This window comes from Neophocaena asiaeorientalis, unplaced genomic scaffold (genome assembly GCF_003031525.2).
Source record: "Neophocaena asiaeorientalis asiaeorientalis breed wild unplaced genomic scaffold, Neophocaena_asiaeorientalis_V1.1 scaffold216, whole genome shotgun sequence".
NCBI lineage: Eukaryota > Metazoa > Chordata > Mammalia > Artiodactyla > Phocoenidae > Neophocaena > Neophocaena asiaeorientalis.
Window position 1 is genome coordinate 1,085,054 of NW_020175825.1, and position 27,805 is coordinate 1,112,858.

The following is a 27,805-nucleotide window of genomic DNA, read 5'->3' on the forward strand; positions in this document are numbered from 1 at the left end:
ATTGCTATTTTAGCGTGTTTGTGATATGACTGCATTTTAGACATCAAACACGACAACTTTTGCTTCAATTGACTTCTGTTTTGAAAAGCCTTTTTTCTTCCTTCAAGAGGGTAAGCTTACAACTTAGAAAAAAATGAAATGTATATAACTGTGAAAATCACTTTTCACTAAGGGCAAAATTGATATCATTGCAATTGGTTAGAAGTGAAACCATTCACCTTTCTTTCTTTCTTCCTTTTTTTTTTTTTCTTTTGGTAAATGTTGTTACTTTTACATAACTCTAGCAGAAATGTTAGAATTATCATAAATGAGCTTTTACGCATGCTGTTATTTCATCTTCTGTAAAAAATTTCAATCATATTCTTAATGTTTCCATTTCCAAGCCAACTGTTTAACGTGCAAGGCTTTATTTCAGACTGCAGCTCAGACTATTCATTTATGCTAACAGTAGAGCTTGAACAATACTGTAAATTAAAGAAAATGTAATTTGGGGATTTGTCTTATAATTTACCATTTTCAAAAAGCACTCTCTGGAGAAATTAATAGCTTAAATATTACTGGAATAATGAGGATCAAGTTTCAGGAAAATATAGCTTGAAAGTCTATTACTGAAAATGATGGAAATAGGCATTTTTGTATTGCTATCTGAGCAAATATAATACCATACCATTTATCTCTAATTCTCTCTAGAAAAAGAACAAGAAGACTGCAAAAACAAAGAGTAAGGATTTAACTGGATTTGTTATTCTCCTGCTTTCCCTTGCCTCCTATTTCTCTTATGATAAATATTAACAAAAATCAGCAAATAGAACTACAGAGTAAAAACAGAAGGCTGATCTAGTCTTTGGGTCAACAGAGAGTTTCCACTTAGCATATCGAAAAATCTTGGGCCTATTATTCTGGGAAAAATATCCTCACATATAATCCAAATGTTCATTTTCAAATCTATTCATGTTCAATGAAGTGTGTGATTTTTCTATTCAAGTTAGAGAAAGCCAGATTGAGAATTTATCTAAATTCAGCTAATTACATTTGGTCAAGCATTGTCCTTGGCACAATTATTCTCCAGATCTAAATTTTTGTACTTTTAATCAGCTATGGCTACAGGGGCCATTGGCTGCAAAAATAGAAATTTTAATTACCTCAGGATACAGTGCAATCACTAGACCTTCATATTTTGTGTTGCTTTTTCCTGTCCAAATAAATGGTTGGGTTTATGCAACATATGTGTCCTAAAGAGGTAAAACAGGGACAAACAACATGGAACAGTTCAGTGAGATTAATTTGTCTCTTAATTCCGCTCTGTAAAGTTTAGAACTTCATTTCTGAATGGTAGGTAGCTTTTGACAGCCATCTGAATTGTATCTCTTACGGCACAGTCATCATTTGGGCTGGGTAGTTTCACCACCACCCAATTAATTTTTAAATTATACCACAAGAAATTGACACATTGTCTTGATGCATTTATATCTGTGATCTTGGAGCTTTGATGCCTCACTTACCACCGCCCTCCCTCACTTACCACCGCCCTCCCTCACTTGTGAGAAAGACTTCTCTCCTTTGTAAAGACAGGGATATGAAACAGAAAAGAAGCAGGCAGAATTTTTACACCTCCTCTTGTCAGTTTGGATGACTCACTAAGCTTGGTAGGCTGTATGCCCTGTATCAATACAATTACATAATCATTACCTGTAAGTTAAATCACTTCACACACCCACTGGCAAAAATATAACAATAAAGTTATTCTTATGATTTTTCCTCTTCAAAGTAATTATATATAGTTGAGGAACTAAACTAAATTCAAACTAATATAATTTCAAACATTACCTTTCCCCTTATAAAACTTTTTGCTCCTCTTATCCTGCACTGTACTAAATTAAAAACAAAAACAATCAAAAGAAAAAAAAAACTAGTCACAGTGAAGAGCTAAAATGAATTTCTCAGCTATTCAGTAGATATATTCAGGAACAAAAAGGGACACTGGTAGCATTTTCACACTACCTAACAGGTACTAGGTGCTCAAAAAGCGCTCACTGAGACAATGTTAAACATATACATTTCTTTCAAAATGACTTGAAATAATGCCAAGATTTTCAAGAATAAAAATTTGCTTAGGAGATCATTTTTCTACAATAAATGCAAGCACCAGTAAAATTTCCATGAATTAAGGGAAATGATGATGACTCTGATTTTATAGTTAGTTAGCTTTGAAAATTAGTGTGCCTAAGTTCTGGGCATTTAAAGGATTTAGAGAGAGGAGAGGAAGCCACATAACCTCCAAGGGCATGGGTCTGAATCCAACACAGGTTGTCACAGAAAGTTGCTATCATTTGACAACTGCTTTGTGAGATGAGCTGGTCTCAGTCCAGTGGACAGATGTCCATATCACAAGATGCTCTAATTGGCAGTCTGAGCAGAGGAGCCAAAAATTGAACGGGTCTGGAGTCTGAGCCCTTTTCTCACTCTCTAAAGGGGCAGACAGAGGTTCACTCATAAAGGAAGCTTAGAATTGCTGGTGGCAATCATATAGCAGTTTTATGGATAAACAGAGGACTTTGTGTTTCAAAGCTGTCAGTCTAATTTTTCAACATACTCTAGTACTTTTAATAAGGCCTTCCCAAGTTAATGCAAGTGTTCTTTACTTTTTGCTGCAAATTAATGATTACAATCTTGCATATTGTCAAGGAAAAACCAGAGATGGAGAGTACTTAAGGCAGTAGAAACAGATTTTATTCAGGAACTACTGCAATATGGGAAAAGAGACCGCAATATAGAACTGGGCTCAATTCTAAAAACAATACGCGGAAGTGGAGATTTATAACCAAGGAGCAGGGTGGGGGTCAGTAGATGGAAAATTACTTAGAGGAAACATCAAGGTAAGGGAGAATTTTGGCTAAACTGACTTGATAGGATTCTTGCTGAAGGTAGGCCAGGGTGATTAGATATCCCCTGGGGGAAGATGGCGGAATAAGGAATTTGATCAGATATTGAGGGTGGAGATTCCTGCAAAACTGACTAAACAGGGTTTTTGCTAAAATTGGGTGATATAAAGATAGACAGGGAAGTCCAAAGGTCTAGACCTACATAAGAAGAGAGTTCTGGGGAGCCTGACTAAAGTTTGGTCAAGGAGAGAGTCTTTGTCAATATACTAGCTCATTTCTCATATAAAATGTGTAATATTGTTGGATTGAATGACTATCACTAGTCAGCTAAAAATATCACACATGCCATGAAAACTGGCAAGTAAAATTCAATAAATGCTTGAACTTAGAATATTTTGCCTGTGGCTCAAAATATGCCCAATCTGCTACAGCTTTTCTGTGTACCACATTGAAGCAGATATTTACAAGGCCTGGGAAATCAGATGGACTGAATTACTGGACATATCCTTTTACAATTACTGACATAGCAATAGCCTTGATCAGGGTCTTTATATTGAATAATGACAAATGACTGCCTACTGATACGATTTTAGGAGCTATAAAATGCCTACTGTCTCCATTCACCTAAAATTCTAGGCTTGAAGTCTCATTCTTTTAGCTCTGGTTTTGATTTCTTTGGGAGAGGGCATTTTCCAAACTACAGAATACTCTTTTAGCTATTTCACTAACTGCCCCCCTAACCCCACAAGTAAGTGTGTGTGTGTGTGTGTGTGTGTGTGTGTGATTCCACAGTCATACACATTTGGGAAAAACTTCGTTAAACAATGTTAAATAGGTTTATCTATGCAAAATTCACTGAGTCTTTAACATACAAATATGTCTTTTGACACTCAAAGAAGAGAGAGCGTGCAGCATTTCATATAATACGACTAACATTGCTGGAAACGAGTGTTCCAAAGAACACAGACTGAGAAATGCTCTTCTCAGTTATTTAGAGTTTGGTGTGCACTAATTGATAATTGTTACCTGTCGGCAGGATTTTCAAAAGAAAGGGGGGAAATAGGCAAAGTTTGTTAACCTGGAATTACTGGAGACTGTTTTCCCAAATCTTGCTGACATCAGAACACCACTAAAAACAAAAACTTGTTCCTTTCCCCGCTACCCAGACAGGGGTCCATACGGCATTGTTCTGGATTCCCATCGTAACTTAAATGGAAACGTTCACAATGTTTGGAGCACTTGATGTCCTGCAAATGAAGGAGGAGGATGTCCTCATATTCCTTGCAGCAGAAACCCACTTAGGTAGCACCAACCTTGACTTTCAAATGGAATAGTACATCTACAAAAGGAAAAGTGGTGGCATCTACATCATAAATCTGAAGAGAACCTGGGAGAAGCTTCTGTTGGCAGCTCATGCCATTGTTGCCATTGAAAACCCAGCTGATGTCAGTGTCATATCCTCCAGGAATACTGGCGAGTGAGCTGCGCTGAAGTTTGCTGCTGCCATTGGAGCCACTCCTATTGCTGGCCGCTTCACTCCTGGAACCTTCACGAACCATATCCAGGAAGCCTTTCGGGAGCCAAGATTTCTGGTGATTACTGATCCCAGGGGTGACCACCAGCCTCTCACAGAGGCCTCTTATGTTAACCTGCCTACCATTGCTCTGTGTAACACAGACTCTCCTCTGTGTTATGTGGACATTGCCATCCCATGCAACAACAAGGGAGTTCACTCAGTGGGCTTGATGCGGTGTATGCTTGCCCGGGAAGTTCTGCGCATGCATGGCACCATCTTCTGTGAACAACCATGGGAGGTCATGTCTGATCTCTACTTCTACAGAGATCCAGAAGAGATTGAAAAGGAAGAGCAGGTGGCAGCTGAGAAGGCTGTGACCAAGGAGGAATTTCAGGGTGAATGGACCGCTCTAGCTCCTGAGTTCACTGCTGCCCAACCTGAAGTGGCAGAGTGGTCTGAAGGTGTGCAGGTGCCCTCTGTGCCTACTCAGAAGTTCCCTACTGAAGACTGGTGTGCAGCTCCCACTGCTCAGGCCACTGAGTGGGTAGGAACAACCACTGAGTGGTCTTAAGCCGTTCTTCTACAAACTCTTAAAATGGAAAAGGTTGACGGAAAAAAATGTAAAAAATAAAACCTTCCTCAGAATGAAAATGGTTTTCCTTTTGAGAAGCTTAGTAGATTCTCAGTAGCATGTTGCTCCTGGTAAACTATTTTCAGTAAATCATCAGGACAGTACAATTTCTTGCTATCAACTTTCTTTGAAATATTAATTAGATGAGTAAGCACTGTTCAGAGTCCTTCCATGCCCTTTCTCTAATCCTGCAATGTTTCCCCTCTGCTTGGAATTATCATGGAAGGCTTCCACCAGTAATATGTGGGTAGTGGAGGACAAATATGCTGGAAATGTATCGACTAGAACTGATCTTAGGAAGATTGTTCCAATCATCATATGTGAAAAGTTATAGGATTTGTTTCTCACTCCAATCAGACTCCAATCAAAATGGAGTTTTTCTCTTGTCAGGAACGTATTTGATAATGGAGCAGAGGCAGTTGCAAATGTACTACTCATTTTGTTCTTTATTAATAGGAATTGCATGAGATAGGACTTATTTCATGCTCCTGTTTTAGGGCACAAACTTGTAGCTGGACTATTATTCTTTCTACAGGGAATATTGTAAACTCATTGCCATTTGAAGAAGGAGTCGAAGAATATGAAGCCAAAGGATGGGGGATTAATTCACAAAAATACTACATTATTTTTCTGGTATTTGAGATGTATATAGTATTTGTAATCTTTAAAAAATTTTCAGTCTGTTTTGATTGCTTTTGTTAAAAGTAATTATTTACTCTCATACTTAATTTTGTACTATTTAGCTTTAGGCACCACCAACCCTGGATGTATCCCTTATATACTACTCATAAAATGACTTAAAGCAGTATTCTTTTGTATATTCTCATTATATAGCATGCTTTAGGTTTAAAAAATCAGAAAACAATTCTCTCCATCAATCTTTGTCTCTCTCCAGTTTAAAAGGAACGCTTAGTTAATGAAGGTTAACTTTAAAAAAAGTTGTGATAGTTCCTCAGAAAAACATGTGTTTGACTAGATGAAGAAAGGGAGCTAAAAATAGGACTAGAAATAAGGAAGATGATGAGAAGATGAAAAGAGGGAGAGTGAAACTTGAAAAGGAGAAGAAAGGTATGGCAAAAGAGAAATAGGAAAGGAACTAACAGAGAACAGAAAAAAGAAAAGCAAGAGAAGAAATGGGGATGGACATAATACCAGCTGGCTTTATAGTTACTGACAACTGACTTCTATAAATTACAATCACTATAAGTAGGATACATAGGGTAATGATTTATTTTCCAGAGCTTTATTTCTTTCTGAGTTTTATCCTCTGTGTTTTTATTTATTTTTTAAAACACTATTATTACTTTATTTTCATAACCCTCTTAATACCAAGTGTACTATTTTCAATTTTTAAAAAAAATTTTATTTCTTTTTTTGGCTGCATTGGGTCTTCATTGCTGCGCGTGGGCTTTCTCTAGTTGCGGTGAGCCGGGGCTACTCTTCGTTGCGGTGCGCGATCTTCTCATTGCGGTGGCTTCTCTTGTTGCAGAGCATGAGTTCTAGGTACGCAGGCTTCAGTAGTTGCAGCACATCGGCTCAGTAGCTGCAGTGTGCGAGCTCTAGGGTGCATGGGCTTCAGTAGTTGTGGCGCACAGGCTCAAGAGCACAGGCTCAGTAGTTGTGGCGCACAGGCTTAGTTGCTCTGCAGCATGTGGGATCTTCCTGGACCAGGGATCAAACCCATGTTCCCTGCATTGGCAGGAGGATGCTTACCCATTGTGCCACCAGGGAAGCCCATATCATCTGAGTTTTTACACCACACATATTCTCCTCTCACATGATCTGATACTCATTCATACTAAAGCAATAGAGATCAAGTGTGTTACATAGGAACTTGGGAATTGCCAACTGGGTGAGATTTATGGTCCATCAATTCAGCATTTTGTGTAAACAGGGCCTACAAGGTGTAGGAGAAAGTGTTTTCACACGTTTTTAGTAGATCTGAAACTGCTAGAAGTATTTTTATCTCAAACAGTATGAAAAGAAAAAGTTAGGCCAAGAGAGTCTAAAGTTTTCTGTTTATCAAGGGAACCTAAGTCATACAGGACTGGTGAGAGAGTTCATTTACAGCTTAAGTGAGCAGACTTAATTTCCTAGAACAGAATAGTCTACAGATTAAGTGGAAAAAATATAATTTTATATTAACCATGTTTATTACACATTTTGTGATTAAAAATACTTATTGTATTGCAACAATTAAAAAAAACTATAACTCATGACCTGGTGAAATCTTTGCATCACTGAATCTCCTGACCTTTTATTTTTTCCATTTTTATTGGTGGCAACATGATCTTTCCAATCACTAAAACTATAAACTCTGGAGTCCTCCCCGACTTCTGTCCCCTCAGCCACAACATCCAATTTGTTATCAAGTCCTGACATTTCTACCTTCTTAATGTTTCTGGAATCATGTCCTTCTCTGCAATTTCATATCCACTGCTTCAGTTCAAGCTCTCATTATCACTCTTTGGATTACTGCAATCACTTCCTAACTGATCTTGTTGCTTTGGGACAAATCATCTAATTCAGGGATTGGCAAACTATATAGCTCATGGGCCAAATCCAGTCTGTTACCCGTTTTTTAAAAAAATATTTTATTGGAACACAGCTATCCTTATTTATTTACCTGTTGTTTACTGTTGTTTTTATGCTACAGCAGCACAGCTGAATAGTTGTGACAGAGACTGCCTGGCCCACAAAGCCCAAAATATTTATGATCTGGCCCTCTATAGATAAAGTTTGCCAACCTCTGACATAATCCTTCTGCTCTCTGCAACCAGAATGATATTTCAAAAACTCAGATATGATCATTACTCCTGCTTAAAATTTTGCACTGACTTCCCATAATCCACAGAATAAAACTCAGATATAATACTTGTATATCAAGTATAATTCACAAGGGCATTATTTTCTTTTTTTGGCCCGATCTACTCTTCTAGTCTCATTTTCTGCTATTCTGCACTTCCTTACTGTGTTCTGTTATGATAAAGTACTTGCAGTGCCCTGGATCTGTGATATTTTTTCCTTGAGTTCTTGCTTCTGGCAAGCACAGTCATCTTTCAAACTCATGTACTATTGTTGATCCTTAAGTAGACTTTCTAGATCACTCAAAGCCTAATTAAATCCTTCCTGTGAATTTATAATTTCTTATATTTATCACCAGTAGCACTCATTTTAATTTGTTGCTATTTTAAATTACTTCTCTATCTTTCCTAATAGACTATGAGCCTTTGGAGGATCTGGACAGTGTCTTATTTATTCTAGTATCCCTTATGCCTCACACAGTGCCTTAATTATAATAAACATTTGATGAATAACTGAATGAATAAACTTTAGCTAAATCTTCCTTGAACAAACTTCAGTGTGATCTGTGGAAAGGTGAACTTGTTCCCACAAAAACTATAAAACACTACTGAATGTTTTTAAGCCAAAAACTGGCTGAGGACTGTAAAAGTAAAGCAGAAAAACACAACACTTCTCCATAAATTTATGGAGTAGAAGAACAAAAACCAATTTTTTAAAATCAGAAGAATGAAAAAAAATTTTAATGAGAAAAACAAGGAAATGGTTTAGTTACTGATTGTGACTATAAACATACTATTATTTAATGAATTAAATAATTAAATTATATTACTTTGTATGGAAACATTTAAGACCCCAAATAGCCAAAACGATCTTGAGAAAAAGAAAAAACAGAGCCGGTGGTATCATGCACCCTGACTTCAGACTATACTACAAAGCTAGAGTCATCAAAACAGTATGGTATTGGCACAAAAACAGACACATACATCAGTGGAACAGAATAGAGAGCCTAGTCCAGAAATAAACTTATGCACTTATGGTTAATTAATCTACAACAAAGGAGGCAAGAACATACAATGGAGAAAAGACAGTCTCTTCAGCAAGAGGTGCTGGAAAAACTGGATGGCTACATGTAAAATAATGAGATTAGAACATTATCTCACACCTTAGAAAAATAAACTCAAAATGGATTAAAGACCTAAATGTAAGACCTGAAACCATAAAACTCCTAGAAAAAAACAGGCAGAACACTCTATCACATAAATCTTAGCAATATTATTTTGGATCTATTTCCTAAGGCAAAGGAAACAGAAACAAAAATAAACAAATGGGACCTAATTAAACTTCAAAGCATTGCACAGCAAAGGAAACCATCAACAAAATAAAAAGACAACCTACCAAATGGGGGAGGACATTTGCAAATGATACAACTCATAATGGGTTAATATTCAAAAGACATAAACAGCTCATATAATTCAATATCAAAAAAACAAATAACCTGATTAAAAAATGGAAAGAAGACCTGAATAGACAAACAAGACACACAAGTGCCCAACAGGGGACTTCCCTGGTTGTCCAGTGGTTAAGAATCCACCTTCCAATTTAAGGGAAGCAGGTTCAATTCCTGGTCAGACAACTAAGATCCCACATGCTGTGGGGCAACTAAGCCTGCACACCACAACTGGAGAGAGGCCTGTATGCTGCAATGAAGAGCCTGCATGCTGCAATGAAAGATCCCGTGTGCCGCAATGAAGATCCCGTGTGCTGCAACTAAGACCTGACACTGCCAAATAAATAATAAAAAATAAATTAATTACTTAGAACAAAACAAAAAAACCCAAATGTCCAACAGGCACATGAAAAGATGCTCAACATTGCTAATAATCAGAGAAATGCAAATCAAAACCACAACGATATCACCTCATACCTGTCAGAATGGTTATCATCAAAAACACCACAAATAACAAGAGTTGGTGAGGATGTGGAGAAAAGGGAACCCTCATACACTGATGGTGGGAATGTAAATTGGTGCAGCCCCTGCAGAAAACAGTGTGGAGATTCCTCAAAAAAACCAAAAACAGAACTAACAAATGACCCAGCAATTCCACTCCTGGGTATATATCTGATGAAAATGAAAACACTAATTTGAAAAGATACATGCACCCCAATGTTCATAGCAGCATTATTTACAATAGCCAAGATATGGAAGCAACCCAAGTGTCCATCAACAGATGAATGGATAAAGAAGGTGTAGTTTATACATACAATGGAATACTACTCAGCTATAAAAAAGAATGAAATTGTGCCATCTGCAACAACATGGATGAACTTAGAGGGTATTATGCTTAGTGAAATAAGTCAGACAGAGAAAGACAAAAACTGTAGGTTATCACTTATGTGTGGAATCTAAAAAATAAAACAAAAGACTATATATAACAAAACAGAAACAGACTAATAGATAAGAGAACTAGTGGTTACCATTGGGGAGAGGGAATGGGGGAGGGGCAAGGTAGGGGTAGGGGATTAGCAGATACAAAGTAATTATGTATAAAATAAATAAGCAACAAGGATATATTGTACAGCATGTGGAATATAGCCAATATTTTATAATAAGTTTAAATGGAGTATAACCTATAAAAATTTTGAATCACAATGTTGTACATCTAATATAACATTGTAAATCAACTATACCTTAATAAATTTTTTTAAATCAAAAAAGTATATTGCTTGGGCTTCCCTGGTGGCGCAGTGGTTGAGAGTCCGCCTGCCGATGCAGGGGACGCAGGTTCGTGCCCCGGTCCGATGAAAGACTCAATTTGGCTTTATAACATAAAATGAGTGATTTTTTTACCTTCTAATAACGCTTTACCAGGTTTTACAGACTGAGCTGACTTCAGAGAAAAATGTTATGACTTGAGAGCTTCACATTTCTTACGTGAAGATCACATTAAAGGCTCTGAATTCAAATAACCAACAGATATGATGAATATACCTATCAGAGAATATAAGCACATCACACCGTAAATAGCCTTGCAACAAGACAAATTATATATTAACTGGAAAAAACAGAATGTAAGAAAATATATTAGATGTAGGCTTTTAGAAATGGCAGAGTAACTCAGCCAGAATAACCTTCTTGCAGATAACAATTATACTATATACATAATATAATAAAACCCCTAACTGTTTGAAAGCACTGGGGAACAACAAAGCACTCAGATACTAGAGGGCATCTATCCTTGAAAGATAGAACTGCAATCAGTGAGATTTGTAAGTATGCACCCTTTTGCCTGAGAGTACATCCCAATCTGCACCAGGTTCTGGGTAACAGAAAGTTACTGGCTTGGGATAAAAAAGAACAGAGTTCTAGGTTGGAAAATTCAGGGGGAACATCCTGGAAGAGAGGGAGCTACAGAGAAAATGAATCTCATAATCTGTGTATAAATTTCACCCAAACTCTTGTTTGACCACTAAACTGTACCTGCCTCCGAGAGACCCTGGTAAGTCTGGTGAAAAAGCAGCAGCTGGAAGATAAAAGACTTGGGAAGAGATTCTAGTTGCTGCCCATATAAGGGAAATACAGTTTGGGTTTTAAGTCTAGCCAAGTTAACTACCTGTCAGAACAAAATTAATACTCTTCAGAGGAATATAACTGAATCCAGAGTCTTTACAACATGGTTGTCATAATGTCCAGTATACAATAAAAAACACAATATGCGCAAAGATATAGGAAAATGTGATCCATGGTTAGGACAAAAAGCACTTATTAAAATCTAGTCCCCAAATGATTCAGATACTTAAAAAATAAAGATTTTTAAATTGCTATTATAAATAAATACAAATTTAAAGGAAAATATAATGAATTAACAATGGGAAATTTTAGCAGAGAGTTAGAAACCAAAAAAAAAAAAAAACTAAATTAAAAATTATAGAACTGAAAAATACATTAACTAAAATAAAAAATTCACTGGACAAGATTAACAACATATTAGAGATAGCAGAAAAAAAAACAGTAAGTAAACTTGAAGATAGAGCAATAGAAGTTATTAATTTGGAAACAATTAGGGGAAAACAAAATATTAAAGGAAAATGAATAGAGTCTCGGAGAGAGTGGGACAGAATCAAGAGGTCTAGTATATGTGGAATTGAAGTCCCAGAAGGTGAGAATTGAAAATGAATCAGAAAAAACACTAACAAAGAAACACTTTAGAGACTTAATGGTTGAAACTTACAAAATTAAAAAAAAAAAAAAAAAAGAACATGAACATGCAGATCCAAGAAACAACAAGCCCCATAAAGAATTATTACAAAGAAAACCATACCAAGGCACATCATAGTTAAACTGATGAACTCCAAAGATTAAGAGAAAATCTTGAAGGTAGCCAGAGAAAAACAATATATTATATTCAGGGAAACAACATTAAGCATGTTTTACAACAATAAGCATTCTTACTTCATTACCTTCTTATCTGTAACAACTGAGGTCAGCTGACAATAGAACAACATCTTAAAAGCACTGAAATAAGAAAAAGAAAAAGGCTCAGCCAAGAATTCTAAATCTAGAGAAACTATCCACCAAAACTGAAGGTGAAATAAAGACATTTGAAGATAAACAAAAACAGAGAATTTGCTACCATAAGACTGCATTATAAGAACTGCTAAAGGAAGTTCTTTAGCTTGAAGGGAAATGACACAATTGTAACTTGTATGTTCAGGAACAGATGAAGAGCATTAGAAATGATAAATATTTGACTATATATAAAAGGCTACATGTATTTTCTTTTTTAAAAAAGACATTAAGCGCTTCACTGGTGGCTCAGTGGTTGAGAGTCTGCCTGCCGATGCAGGGGACATGGGTTTGTGCCCCGGTCCAGGAAGATCCCACATGCCGCAGAGCAGCTGGGCCCGTGAGCCATGGCCTCTGAGCCTGCGCGTCTGGAGCCTGTGCTCCACAACGGGAGAGGCCACAACAGTGAGAGGCCCGTGTACTGCAAAAAAAAAAAATAATAATAATAATAAAAATAAATAAAAAATTTAAAAAACATTAAAAGCAAAAATTATAATATTGCTTTCTGTATTATTGCCTTTTATGACAACTATAGCACAAAGGATAAGAGGGCAAATGGAAATATACTGTTGCAAGATTCCCATATTTTACATGAAATAGTACAATATTGACTCTAAATAGGATGTGGTGAGTTAAAGATGCATATTCCTAGAAATAGAGTTATATCTGGAAAACAAATAGCAGAATAATACATCTAAGTTCAAGCATATGAATAATTATACTAAATATTGTTGGATTCAGGTCTAGCATTGAATATCATTACTGGGCTAAATACTCCAATTAAAAAGCCAAGATTGTCAGACTGGTTAAAAAAAGCAACATCTTATTATATACTGTCTATAAGAGATAAGCCTTTAGAAAAAGACAGAAATAAATTGCAAGGAAAGGATGGAAAAAATACATACCAGGCAACCTATAAGCATAAAACATATGTTGGTTAAAAACAGTGATAGAAATAGTATTCAATGGAATACTACACAGCAATGAAAATGAAAAATTTCTATGTACAACAATATGGATGTCCCTCACAAAAAATACTGAATGAAAAGCCAGTCACATGAAAAAATAATGTTTGTTGTCAGTATGGTGATTATTTTTTGGGAAGAGGGTGGGAATAGGGCTGGATGAGGGCACAAGGGGACTTCTGAAATGCTGAATAAACCTCTCATTTCTTGATCTGGATGCCGTTCATATGGATGTTTACTTTGTGGTAAATCATGGAACTGACACTTGTGATTTGTATACTCTTCTCTATGCATGTTATACTTCAATAATACTGTTTATAAAAATGGGCCAGGATCAACCTATATAAATCTAGAGAGATACTTTATAATCAATGAATCATTTCACTAATAAAAGCATATGAGTAAAGAAAGAGTATATTTTAAGGCAAATATGTAAAAGCAATGTTCAACGATAAAAATTAAGTTTTTGAAAATCTCCATAGTGAAACTTAATTATAGGTTATGCCATAGAATCATCTGTAAATGTTTCTGAATTTCACTTTTAAAAATATTTTTTTAAAGTACCATAAATAAGGAAATCAATTTCATTTTACATATCTTGAATTTGTAATAATGTTTTTATTGCCACTCTTGCTCTTCGAGATCACCTTCCTTCTACGTTCTTTTACAAAATACGTGTAAATTAGTACTATGTTGCAGATAATATGCATAATAAGAAGCATTAAATTTTTCGGTGCTTAATGCCTTTGTGATATTATGACTCAGAACTGTCAACTCCCACTTCTAGGGTCATGTTTTTGGTTGACACCAAAAGAGATCCATAGCTATTTGGATGTTTGAGATGGAAAAACCTTTGGGCCATTATTATTTAATTAATTCAGCTTAGCTGATTATTTTTTAAACCTCTTCCTCAATATACAAGGTTATCTGATGGTTGGCTTAATGATATCTTGCCAAAGCACATGCCTTCAGCTCTTCCTTCACCCTCAGTTCCCTTGAGCTAACAGATGCAGGAATACAGTTCTAATTTCTGAGTTTATTTTCTTCCAGCTTTAGCTAGCTAAGAATTCATTGCTAAATCATGTACTAATTCTTAGCCAATATGTTTAATTTTCCTTTTGAGTTCCAAATCCTTCTTTTTCTGATGTGCCCATTAGGAATGACTCCAGTTTGAACATATACTGAAATTTCTATGGTTTCCAGAAAGGTATACTGAAATAAACCCAGATATTCTAGAATTCCACATAAGGGTTACTTGTAGTAGGCACTGGTACCACATACCATACTAATTAGTATCTCTGGCTTTTAGAATTCTAGGCTATTTCCTCCATTTCTTTTTACTATTAATCATTTCCAATTTAGCATGCCAATTATCTTTATTTTTTAATTTTTAAATTTTTTTTTTCATTATCTGAATTGTTTAAATTTCTGAGATTAAATAGCAAGGTTGAGCAGTGAGAGATATTGTGTTATACCAATCTGTTTGACTCCTGATTTTCTAATAGTACGAGTAGCAAGAGTTTGGAGAGGAGGTGGTTTATCTGAAAATATATTTGTATCTATTTGATCCCAAGTTTGAATGACGAATGATGCCTGTATTTGAAAAGAATAGCAAACAAAGGCCTCACTTTTTTCTCTCTGGAAATTTCTGTAAGCAAATAGGCCTTTCCAGCAGCTTCTGTTTTCTTTTTTTTTTTTTTTTTATCGGAGTATAATTGCTTTACAATGTTGTGTGTCAATTATCTTTATAATCAGACCAAAAAAATCCCTAAAACATACTCAGCAACCAGTTGTGATGTGCTGGAACTGCTTTTCCTGGATCAAAGGAACAGATTATGTGCATCTCTTCTCAACTTCCTGTTCAGTGATCTCATGCTGGTAGCTTGAAATCTGCCTGTAGTGGGCACATTTACATCATGAAAATTGGCAACATTAAAAACCAGGGCCTGGGACTTCCCTGGTGGTCCAATGATTGAGACTCCGCACTTCCACTGCAGGGGACGCGGGTTTGATCACTGGTCGAGGAACTGAGATCCCAGCATGCTGAGCAGCTTGGCCAAAATATTAAAAAAAAAAAAAAATCAGGGCTTTAGCTTTAGAGAGTCTACTTACCAGTACAGGCAACCAGCATCTCCATATGAGCTGAAAGGGTAGTCAGTTGGTTCTATAAACAACAACTAGAAAGTCCATAGAGACTCAAGAGTTGGGGCAGGGCTGCCTTTATACATCACTCATTTTGGTAAAACTCAATCTCAAGTGACCTTGGTGAATGGCTCACTGGAAATGAAAACATTAAAATGCTGGCTGATTCGGTAGCAAATTCTGGCATGAGAAGAGCAATTGCAGCTCTCAGTTCTTTGGCTCACTATAAACAAAGCCACAAAGAGACCTGAGAATTATTTTGTTCCTTACCTAAGAAATCTTACTAGTTTTAGTGAGGGTTAAACCAGGAAAGGTAAGTTTATGTTTTAGCTTTATTTGCAATTTGAGTTACATATTAGTGTTTCAAAGCACTAGAATGTGTGATGAAATTAATTACCTATAGCCTCCTTCTTTGACGACTTTTCAGATAATAGAATGCTGGGTTTTTGGTTTTGGTTTTATTTTTCCTGAAGGCAGAAGGTAAATCACATGGTATTTTCGTAGTTTCTTTCAGGCTTTTGTGCCTATAAAACCTTTTTTTGGTGGACATATTTTTGTAAGAATTACATTCACTTAAAAATAGTGAGAGAACTGGTATTTTCTTCTCACTCAGAGTTACTGGGTCTTACCATGTAGTGCTTTTCTCACCACGGTAGTGTCAGGGAAAGAGAGACTATTGCTGAGGATGCATTATTACTATTCATAGCAATATTTAAAGACACAAAAATAGAAATGTTGATACTCAGCTTTAATGCACTAATCAAAGCGATTGGAAATTGCTTAAGTGGACCAATTTTAATTCTAAATGCAGACTTCTAACTCAATACCAAGCAAGAAATGTGCCAGAACCTAATGATGAGAATGTTGTGCTTGAAAATGATTTCACTTGGAATTTAATGTGGTTAGATTAAACAGACATTTGTGATGTATATTTTCACGTGGTAGACACTGTTTTGAATTTAGACACATAGTGCTGACTCTCAAGGAGGTCAAAGACCAGTTGACGGTGCTGTCACGTAAACAAAAAAGCCACCATTCTTAGAGATCTACCCAAATCCCAACAATACTAGATTCATGATATTTTATAAAGTGTGCCTATTTGCCTAAGCTCTCAGAACCCTGAAAAAACAGGTGGCCTGGTTGTCTGCCATTATCATATAATAATTACTACACTTGAAAGTCTTTTTATATGCCAAAATCATCAGTCAATTCAGGAAAAACAATCCAGTTATACTGTAAAACAAGAAATATTACAGAAATTAGTTGTTTTGTAAAATCTAAAGAAAACAATGAATTGATTTATTTTAATAAAATGGTTGTTAGAGTTTGTTAGAGTATTTGCATAACTGCTTTTGTGATTCTGCACTGGCTGTTTAGTGAGATAATGAGTAGAGTGAGCCTTCAGGATACTGAAGATACTGCCATTGTGGTAGAAAAGACAGCAAAATAGACATGTCATCCTGTGCAGGTAAAGGCAAAATGAGTGGTTCATGGACGTGATGAGCATAACCTATTTGAAATTATCTAGACAGGAGGAGTCATGGTTAGACTTTGCTTCCACATCATTTTAGTTTAGAGAAGCTGAGACTACAGTATCTTTTAAAGTGCTTTTTTTAGATAGGGGTTATTATATTCAAAATATTTTTTCTGAATATACTAAGAGTTTTATATGATCTGTACAGTAATTAACAGCACCTTAGTCTGCTAAGTAAGCAAGAGAGTAAAGAAACCATTTAAAAAAGGAAAGAGACATGAAAGGAGAAATAATTTTCATAAGAAAGCAGAGCATCATCTAAAAAGTAAATTATGATCTATCAGGCTTCCCTGGTGGCGCAGTGGTTGGGAGTCCGCCTGCCAGTGCAGGGGACACGGGTTCGTGCCCCGGTCTGGGAAGATCCCACATGCCGCGGAGCGGCTGGGCCCGTGAGCCATGGCCTCTGAGCCTGCGCGTCCGGAGCCTGTGCTCCGCAACGGGAGAGGCCACAACAGTGAGAGGCCCACGTACAGCAAAAAAAAAAAAAAATTGTGATCTATCTTGGTCAGAACTTTCAATGGCCTGCACATTGTGAGTATCAGTTTCTCTAATTTCAAAGATCTTTGCAGAAGCCTCCTTAGAATTCTAATTTTTTTAAAAAAGTAAGGTTTTATGCAATAAACCAGTTCTGTTTCTGTTGAAAAATGAGATGTGGATAAACCAAATCAACAGAGACACTCAAATCTCATTTTAGATACTACTTTATCTTTCACCCTGACACCTTTAAGTAATGTGGGCAGAGGAAATCACCCCTTGAAAGTTTCAAGTTTTCTCTTCCACTTCTTCCTGATCTATTCTTGATTGTAAAAAACTAATAGGGAGCAAAGTGAACAAAAACTGTGCCCTAAAGGAGACATCAAGAACCAAAACAATTAAAGAAAAAAAAAAAAAGAACCAGAGCAATCAACAAACCTGTCAGTCTTACCCTAAAATTTAAAGAGTTGTCTTTAACAGTTGAGAGAATAAACAGAAAATCCTAAGTCTATAGAAGCATATTTCTCCCCATGCTAGAACATCAGCAACAGCTAGCTCTAAAGTGAAATTACCTACTCATGACAAGAGAGTATTACTGATACAACACCCAAGAGGCTTCTGGGGGTAGTGTCTCTGTAGCATTTCACATCGAAGAAGGTATCAGTTTCAACATCTATTTCAGAAAATCTTTTAGTGGCTTATTGTGTGGGTGTGCTATAGATGTAAAGATATAAATTAAGTTCTTTCTCAGTTCAATTAATTAGTTTTATAGGGAGAACTCAGAGTTATTTAAAAGGAAGGGTTTTTTTTTTTGGTGTTTATGCAGGTGATATTTATTAACAAGTAGACTGTGTGCATAAAGAATATGTTTGTATGCATGCAAAGTGGTATTTTATTGAAGAATGCAAGGTAGGTTGTCATGGAGATTAAAAGCCTTGAAGTGTTATTCACTGGTTGCTGGGCACTAGGATATTAGGTTCTGGCACCCTGAATCTTTCATTGTTGTAAAAATAATTACACTTTTATCTTCACCTAAGGGCTATTCAAGTAGGATAAATAAATACAGACACATGAACAAATGTAACTTAAAGGTAAATATAGCAAGCCTATAACCCATCCCAGTGTAAAATTATGTAGCTGTAGTTACTATACCATCAAAATGCTTGATTTTCATTGCAGGGTCATTGAAGCTGTGTATAAGATGAAATTACAAAATGCACAAAATCTGCACTTACATTAAAAGGCAAAAGAAGAATGAAAGCTATTGACCTTTAGTATGGTCACTGGTAAATATAAAGCTTTCCTTTAGAAGCAGAGGAAACAAATGAAAAGCTTGTAATATGTTTTGCTAGCATTTTCTTGAAATATTGTATTTATATGAGATTTCCCACCTCACTCTGAGCACTATGTAAAGCACAAAGTGATTTTTCTGGTGTTCTTTTCTCTTCAACGATTAGATGAAATGAGCCTGACAAGTTTACCTCGGTGAGAAACTATGTATTTTCTGTATAAAGAGAACACTTATGCCTGGCAGAATCAGTATGGACATTTTCTTAACCAATAAATCAATAGGGGGAGTTGCAATATAGCAAACTGCACAACATACACAATATAACATTGAAATTTGCAGCAGTAAGTAACGTGGTTTTCAAAACTGCCTTAAGTGATGATTAACTAGAATTATATATATTTATATTTAAACTGACACCACCGAATTCTTTTAAGTCTTGACAGATATGCGGAATATTTAAATGCAGTAATTGCAGTTGCTAAACCTCCTGGGATTAACCTGCTAGAGAGATAGTTACATTTTAGGCAGAGAAAAATGATTTATACTGTGGGGGGAAAAACTAAAGATGGAGTAATTCCATGTGTGTTTTATATAACTCTTTGGAAAAGAAGTTTATTGTAAATAATGAATTCGTAATATTCTGTAATAACCCACTGTATGAACAATTACATAATTTATATAAATAGGCATATAATAATTTATATAATGTAGGCATACAATTTAGTTTTTCAACATTGATTTTTAGGTTTCACAATATAGTATACTTCACAAAAAGTAAAACAGAATGAGAAGTAGATCAGCACTGCATTACTGTTAATGGTAGGAATCTTGGATTTTTGCTTAAAGGCAGGCTCCGTATTACTTTATCTCCCATTAATGGGGAATGATGTAACACAGTACTTCTCAGTTCATTTTAGGAAATATTTGTTAAGTGCCTGTATGCTTCAAGCACATGTTTCAGTGAATTTCACTGAAGTCAAGGAGTAGAATCATTAATAAAGGGAGATAATGTTGATATGTTTTCATCAAATTAAATAATTTAAAAATAAGGTCGGGACTTCCCTAGTGGCGCAGTGGTTGGGAGTCCGCCTCCCAATGCAGGGGACACGGGTTCGAGCCCTGGTCTGGGAGGGTCCCACATGCCACAGAGCAACTGAGCCCCTGTGCCACGGCTGCTGAGCCCACGTGCCACAACTACTGAGCCCTCGAGCCACAACTACTGAAGCCCGCACGCCTGGAGCCCGTGTTCTGCAACAAGAGAGGCCACTGCAATGACAAGCCCACGTGCTGTGACAAGGGGTGGCCCCCGCCCGCCGCAGCTAGAGAGAGCCCGTGTGCAGCAACGAATACCCAATGTAGCCAAAAATAAATACATTAATTAATTTTTTTTAAGTTTGTAAAAAAAAGTAAGGTCACAGTGTTACTATATTATCTGTAAATAGCAGATGTATTAATCATAAAGACTGTTGTCCCCTGGAGAACTTCTGGGGAAGTTCTTTGAGCTGTATCCATATAACACAATCAAATAGTCTGCAACTCGAATTTCAGAACGAATTTTAATGACCTTGACAAGATATAAATCTTTTTAAGTAAGAAATGGAGGGAGAAGATCTCAGCAGACCTCTATGGGTGGATACTTTCAAAGTCTAAGCCTTCTTGGATTCTGCACATCAGATTGTATCTCAAAGCTTTAAAGCACTTTCAAAAGTGGCAAATTTACATCCATAACATACCTGAGATAGTGGGATAATCTGTTTCATATTAGGGTAGATTGAGGTAGATATTTAGTAGAAGTGCATGTTGCAGTTGTATAACAGAGAGAGAAGCTACTCGAATGAGAACCACAAATTTTAATTACAACTGTCTACAAGCCAACTAAATGCTTTAAAATAATTTGTTCATTGCTTTGGTGGAAGAGTGCTGGGCCACTGTGAAACAGAAATTTTTCTAGTGTGGTTGCCATCACTGCCACTGGAGAAAAGGGGCATTTCTCCATTCAACAACTTGAGGTCTGCCTTTCCTGATTACTCTGTTCCCAGAGTCCCTACACTGTTGGAAGTCTAGTGGGTCTTTCCTAAGAAAAGAGCAATATTGTCTTTATGGAACTTATAGCTGAGTGTGGGGAAGACCAGCACTGAACAAGCTACTGCAAGTGTGAGAAGATATACAAAAGTTAAGTCCAGGATGCACTGAGAGTATATATCTGCTCGAAAGAACTGTAGATGGAGTATTTGACACCATTAAAATGACTCCAAAATGGATGTATCTCTAATCTCAGACTCTTTTCAGAGTTAGAGATCTATATTGCTAATTACTTGCTTACAGTTTCAACCTAGATGAAATTAGCTCCTCTAACTCAACGTGTCTAAATTCACTATCTCCTTATCCAAACAACACCTCTTTCTAATTTTCCTACTTATTTCAGTGGCCCTGTCCTTTCCCCAGCCCACTTATATCTGAGTCATCAGAGGACCTAAGATCCATATTTCATTCTTCTTTTGTTTTTCATATCCATTCTGTTGCCATGCAGCAAAGATTCTATTTTGATAATGTCTCTCCTGCTTGATGATTTTTTTCCATTCCTGTACTCACCAGGCACTGGGCTTTCAAGTAAATTACAAATCATCAATTCATTCAATGAATAGTCACTTGTTTATTCAACAAATGTTTGAGAGCCTATTATACACTATGCTCTGTGCTGGGAATACAATAACAAGCAAAACCCCTATAGTCCTACTTTCATGGAGTTTGCAGAGTCATAGATGAGGTAGATATTAAATAAATAATCTTACAGTATACATATTAGCTACAAAAGATAAATGCTCTAAAGGGAAAGTATGGGGTGCCGTGCAAAAGGATAATAGGTGTACCTGATATACTCTGGTGGGGCAAGTCCTCTCTGAGACTTAAGGGATGAGTAGCAGTTAGCCAGAGGAGTAGGAGGGAAAACATTCTGAGTAGAGGGAAGAAGTCTTGCAAAGTTTCTGTTTCTAGAGAGTGTGGGGTCTTTGAAGCTGAAAAGCAAGGCAGAAACCAGATTGTGCAGGGTATCATCAGGCTTTTTAAGAAGCTCAGATTTTATTCTAAGTGAGATGGGGAGCCACTGAAGTATTTTCAGTAAGGGACTGGAGATAGAGAGATGTATTTGAGATACATATAAAAGGTAGAATGAGCAGAATTTGTTGAAAGATTATATATGAAGAAGTAGATGAGAGGCTAGGTTTCTGACAAGGGTAATGGGGAGATGGAAGTGTCACTTGGTGAGAGAGGGAACTTGGGTTTGGAAGGCAGAATAATGGGTTCAGTTTTGGACATGTTAAGTTTGAGGAAAACAGGGCTATGTAAATTACTGTTTAGGAGGTAACGATATAGGGACATGTACCTGCACTCATCTGAGAAGTGTTGAAACAGAATAACTACATAGCAAGGTAGATTATAGTTAATGTCACATTAAATTGATGGCTCAGGGAAAACCTCATGGAGAAAGAGAAAAAAACATTTGAGAGGGCCTTGAAAGAGTCATAGAATTTTGACAAACACTCCTTGGTTGTCCACATGAGAAGGATGCACTCTAATGTTGACAGGATGTTCTAAATTTTGTGGTTGGTGTTTGCTGACTGGAGTAAGATAGTAGGGTGTGCATTGACCCTTTCTTTGAGGGGCGCTTAAGAGACAGTTTCTATAGGACTGGTCACTTTCTTCCAATTTCTCGTGGTGGAGGCTATAAAGTTTGTTGCCAATGTTCTGGGAGTCAAGTGGGAGAGGGGAGTTATGGGTTTTACAATTTTGTGTGTGGACTTTTAGTTAATTTCTCTGATTTAATTACGGCACCTCTGCCCTTAGCAGTTTCTGATGACCCAACACTGGAGTTTTTTAGCTTTAACTTCCCCAGAGAATAATTTCTGCCAGGGTGGGAGAGAGGAACTCATCTTGCTCCTTGGGGAGGAGATCTGGGAATCTCATTGCTACTTATCCTTCAACAGATTCTCTAGTCCTTAGCCTTATACTGTACCACTTGCAAAGTTCCAGGTGCTTCTAATTCCCAAGCCTATCAGGGGTTCTGAGGGAGAGTCAGAACCAACTTGCTGCTTATGGGCTTCCTCCTCCAAGCTTAAGTTTATACTGTCTTTGGCCTGCTAAATCAGTATCATCATCCATTTTCTTTCTAGCTTCCGAGCTCTTGTCTATCTCATCTTTTCTCTTTGTCTTTGCATGCTGTTTTCCTTCACTGTCTGCTATGTTCTCAACATTTGTGTCCCTCTCCCTATTCATATGTTGAAATCTTAATGCACAGTGTGATGGTATTAGGAGGTGGGAACTCTGGGAGATGCTTAGGTCATTAGGGTAGAGTCCTCACGACTCAGATCAGTGCTCTTATAAGAGAGACCTCATAGAGCTCCCTTGCCCCTTCAGTCATGCAAGGAAACAAGAAGTCTGCAACCCAGAATAGGGCCCTCACTTGACCATGCTAGCAACCTGTTTTCAGACTTCCATTCTCCAGAACTGAGAAATAAATTTCTGTTGTTTATAAGCTACCTAGCATGGTATTTTGTTATAGCAGCCCAAATGGACTAAGACGTCATTTAGGAGGGAGTTGGAATAAGCTTCAGTTTAATTTCTCATGTGTAACAGTAATGCAGTTTCTAAAATGTGACAAACTATAATGATAGTAAGTACTGGAAGATGACAGCTTAATAAAGTGTATACTTTAATTTCCTCCTGTTACAACACAATTCTGGTTGTAAAGAACTACTCCATAAACTCAAACAGTATTTTGAGCTTCAAGTATTTTACAATTGTTTTAGTGTTATTAGTGCTTTATAAACCTTCAGGCATCCTTTTTCTCTCTTAAGTCCATTTGTATCAGATAATCACTACATTAATGAAAGCATATTTACATAAAACTGTTTTTAGAGAATGGGCTTGCTTTGGTTTAAAAGAAACACAAAAAACTAGGGACTTCCCTGGTGGCACAGTGGTTGAGAATCCGTCTGCCGGTGCAGGGGACATGGGTTCAAACCCTGGTCTGGGAAGATCCCACATGCCGCGGAGCAACTAAGCCCGTGCACCACAACTACTGAGCCTGTGCTCTTAGCCCATAAGCTACAACTACTGAGCCTGTGTGCCACACTACTGAAGCCCGTGCACCTGGAGCCCGTGTTCCGCAACAAAAGAAGCCACCGCAGTGAGAAGCCTGCACTCCACAACAAAGAGTAGCCCCCGCTCGCTGCAACTAGAGAAAGCCCGTGCACAGCAACAAAGACCCAATGCAGCCAAAAATAAATAAATAAATTTAAAAAGCTAAAGCTTTTAGAAACAAAAGGCACAAGGACAAAAACAGCTACATTTAATTAACACTAAAGTTGTGAAGTCAACTGATGAAAAATAACGCAATTGGGTATTTAGGCCGGTACTTAGACTTAAGTCTATACTTAGACTTAAATATAACCACCCTGTGCTTGGGAACAGGACTTGGAAAGATGACATCAGGTAACGTAGGTGGTGGAATAGTCTAAGAACGACTTCTCAAGATCCCAAGTTAATGGCAGCTTTAGGAAAATAAATGAAGGGATGCAGCCAAGATGTCAGAGTAGGAAGACCCTGAGCTCACCTCCTCCCATAGGCACACCAAAATTAAAACTATTTACAGAGCAACTAATTGATGAGAAAGACTGGAATCTAGCAGAAAAGATCTTCTACAACTAAATATATAAAGAAGGAACCACAATGAGATGGATAGGAGGGGCAGAGACACAGTATAGTCAAGACCCATACCCTGAGGCAGGTGATCCACAAACGGGAGGATAATTACAATTGCAGATGTTCTTCCCAAGGAACAAGAGGTCCAAACCCCACATCGGGCTCCCCAGCTTAGGGGTCTTGCACTGAAAAGATGATTCTCCAGAAGACTTGGTGCTTACTTTCAGGAGAGCCAGAGGGCTATGGGAAATAGAGACTCCACTCTTTTCTTTCTCTTTTTAAATATTTATTTGTTTATTTATTTATTTGGCTGCATCGGGTCTTAGTTGAGGTATGTGGGATCTTTGTTGCAGCGTGTGGGATCTTTCCTTGTAGTGTGCAGGCCCTTCATTGTGGCACGCAGTCTTCTCTCTTGTTGTGGTGCACAAGCTCCAGAGCATGTGGACTCTCTAGTTGCGGTGCATGGGCTCTAGAGCGTGCAGGCTTAGTTGCCCCATGGCATGTGGGATCTTAGTTTTATGACCAGGGATTGAACCCACATCCCCTGCATTGGAAGGCGGATTCTTAACCACTGGACCACCAAGGAAGTCCCTAGAGTCTCCACTCTTAAAGAGCATACACAAAATCTCACATGCTTCAGGACCCAGGGCAGAAGTAGTAATTTGAAAAGAGCCTGGGTCAGACTCACTTGCTGATCTTGGAGAGCCTCCTGGAGAGGCAGGAGGTAACTGGAACTCATGCTAGGGACACAGACACTGGTGGCAGCTGTTTTGGGGAGTTTGTTCTATCATGAGGACACTGGTGCTGGCAAGCACCATTTTGGAATTATCCCTCTAGCTTATTAGTGCCAGCACCCGGCCCTGCTTACCAGCCTGTTGCACCAGTACTAGGATGCCTCAGGCCAATCCAAGCAACTAGCTGGGTGGGGACACAGCCCCACCTACCAGCAGGCTGGCTGCCTTAACACCCCCTGAGCCCACAGCACCCTGGGATGCAGTCCTGCCCACTAAAGGGACCATGACCCACCTGTACACACCAGTGTGCTGGCACTAGTCCTGGGACCCCTAGGGCCTTGCAGCCAGAGATTGCAGGACCCAGCTCCATCCACCAGTGGGTGGGCAGTGGCCCAGGCACCAGCCTTACCCACCAGTGGGCAGGCACTAGCCCCAGGAACCTTGGGCCCACCAGCAGGCTGACACCAGCTCTGAGACACTTTTGACCCCTCAGCCAGCCACCCCAAGATCCAGCCCCACTGATCAGTGGGCTGACACCAGCTTTGGGACATCCCAGGTCCCACAGCCAGCCATGTCAGGAACAAGCCCTGCCCATCAGCAGGCTGACACTAGATCCAGGACCCTTGCCCTGACAACCACCCACCCTAGAACCTGGCCCCACTTACTAGTGGGCCAACGCTAGTCCTGGGACCCCTCTGGGCTCTACAGCCAGCCACCCCATGACCTGGACCCACCCACTAGCAGCCATCAGTTGTCTCACTAGGCAAGGCCTGGCAAGCAATTAGACCAGGGGCCAGCCATGCATACCAGACTGCTCACAGTATTCAGCCTGCCACAAAAGAAGGACCCATGCAGCTCACATAGGGGGCATCCCTAGAGCATACAGCTTTGATGATCAGAGGATATTGTGCTGCTGGGACACACAGGAAATCTTCTACAACAAGCCACTTCTCCAAGGATGGGAAATATAACTAAATTACTAAATACATAGGAATAAAAACAGCAAATTAGGAGACAGAGAAATATGTTTAAAATGAAGGAACAAGATAAAACCTCAGAAGAAGAACTAAGTGAAGTGGAAATAAGCAACCTACACAATAAAGAGTTCAAGGTAATGATCATAAAGATGTTCAAATAACTTGGGAGAATATTGGATGAATAGAGTGAGAAGTTAGAAGATTTTTTTAAAAAGTTAGAAAATATAAAAAGCCAAACAGAGATAAAGAATACAATAACTGAAATTTAAAAAATACACTAGAAGGAATCAACAGTAGATTAGATGATACAAAGGAATGGATCACCAAGCTAGAAGGCAGAGTAATGAAAATCACTTAAGTTGAACAGAAAAAAGAAAAAAGAATTTAAAAAAATGAGGACAGTTTAAGAGACCTCTGCGACAGCATCAAGAGTACTAACAGGGCTTCCCTGGTGGCACAGTGGTTGAGAGTCCGCCTGCCGATGCAGGGGACACGGGTTCGTGCCCCGGTCTGGGAAGATCCCACATGCTGCAGAGCGGCTGGGCCCATGAGCCATGGCCGCTGAGCCTGTGCGTCTGGAGCCTGTGCTCCGCAGCGGGAGAGGTCACAACAGTGAAAGGCCCACGTACCGCAAAAAAAAAAAAAGTACTAACATTTGGGCTTCCCTGGTGGTGCAGTGGTTGGGAGTCCACCTGTCGAAGCAGGGAACGTGGGTTTGTGCCCCGGTCCAGGAGGATCCCACACGCCGCGGAGAGGCTGGGCTTGTGAGCCATGGCCGCTGAGCCTGTGTGTCCGGAGCCTGTGCTCCACAATGGGAAAGGCCACAACAGTGAGAGGCCTGCATACTGCAAAAAAAAAAAAAAAAAAAGAGAGTACTAACATTTGCATTACAGGGGCACCAGAAGAAGAAGAAGAGAGAGAAAGAAGCAGAGAACATATTTAAAGACAAAGGAAATGCAAATGGAAAACAGAAGAAAGCCACAGTAGCAATACTTATATCAGACAAAATAGACTTTAAAACAAAGACAGTAACAAGAGACAAAGAAGGACACTACATAATGATCATGTGATCAATCCAAGAAGAAGATACTACAGTTGTATATATATATGTGCACCCAACATAGGAGCACCTAAATACATAAAGCAAATATTAACAGATATAAAGAGAGAAATTGACAGCAGCATGCTAATAGCAGGGGACGTTAACACCCCACTTGCATTAATGGACAGGTCATCTAGAGAGAAAATCAATAAGGAAACACAATCCCTAATGACACATTACAATAGATGGACTTAATAGATATATATTTATAGAACATTCCATCTAAAAGCAGAAGAATACACATTCAAGTGCACATGAAACATTCTCCAGGATAGACCACATTCTAGACCACAAAAGAAGTACCAATAAATTTAAGAGAACTGAAATCATATTGAGCGCCTTTTCTGACCATAATGCTATAACGTTACAGATCAACCACAAGGACAAAACTACAGAAAACACAAACATGCAGAGGCTAAACAATATGCTACCAAACAATGGATCACTGAAGAAATCAAAGAATAAATAAAAAAATACCTGGAGACAAA

The 27,805-nt window shown here is 38.1% G+C and overlaps 1 pseudogene; it reads left to right on the forward strand.

The window, feature by feature from the left end:
- The first annotated feature begins 4,108 nt into the window (after positions 1–4,108).
- LOC112391332 (40S ribosomal protein SA pseudogene) lies at positions 4,109–4,969 on the forward strand (annotated as a pseudogene).
- Positions 4,970–27,805: the final 22,836 nt, after the last annotated feature.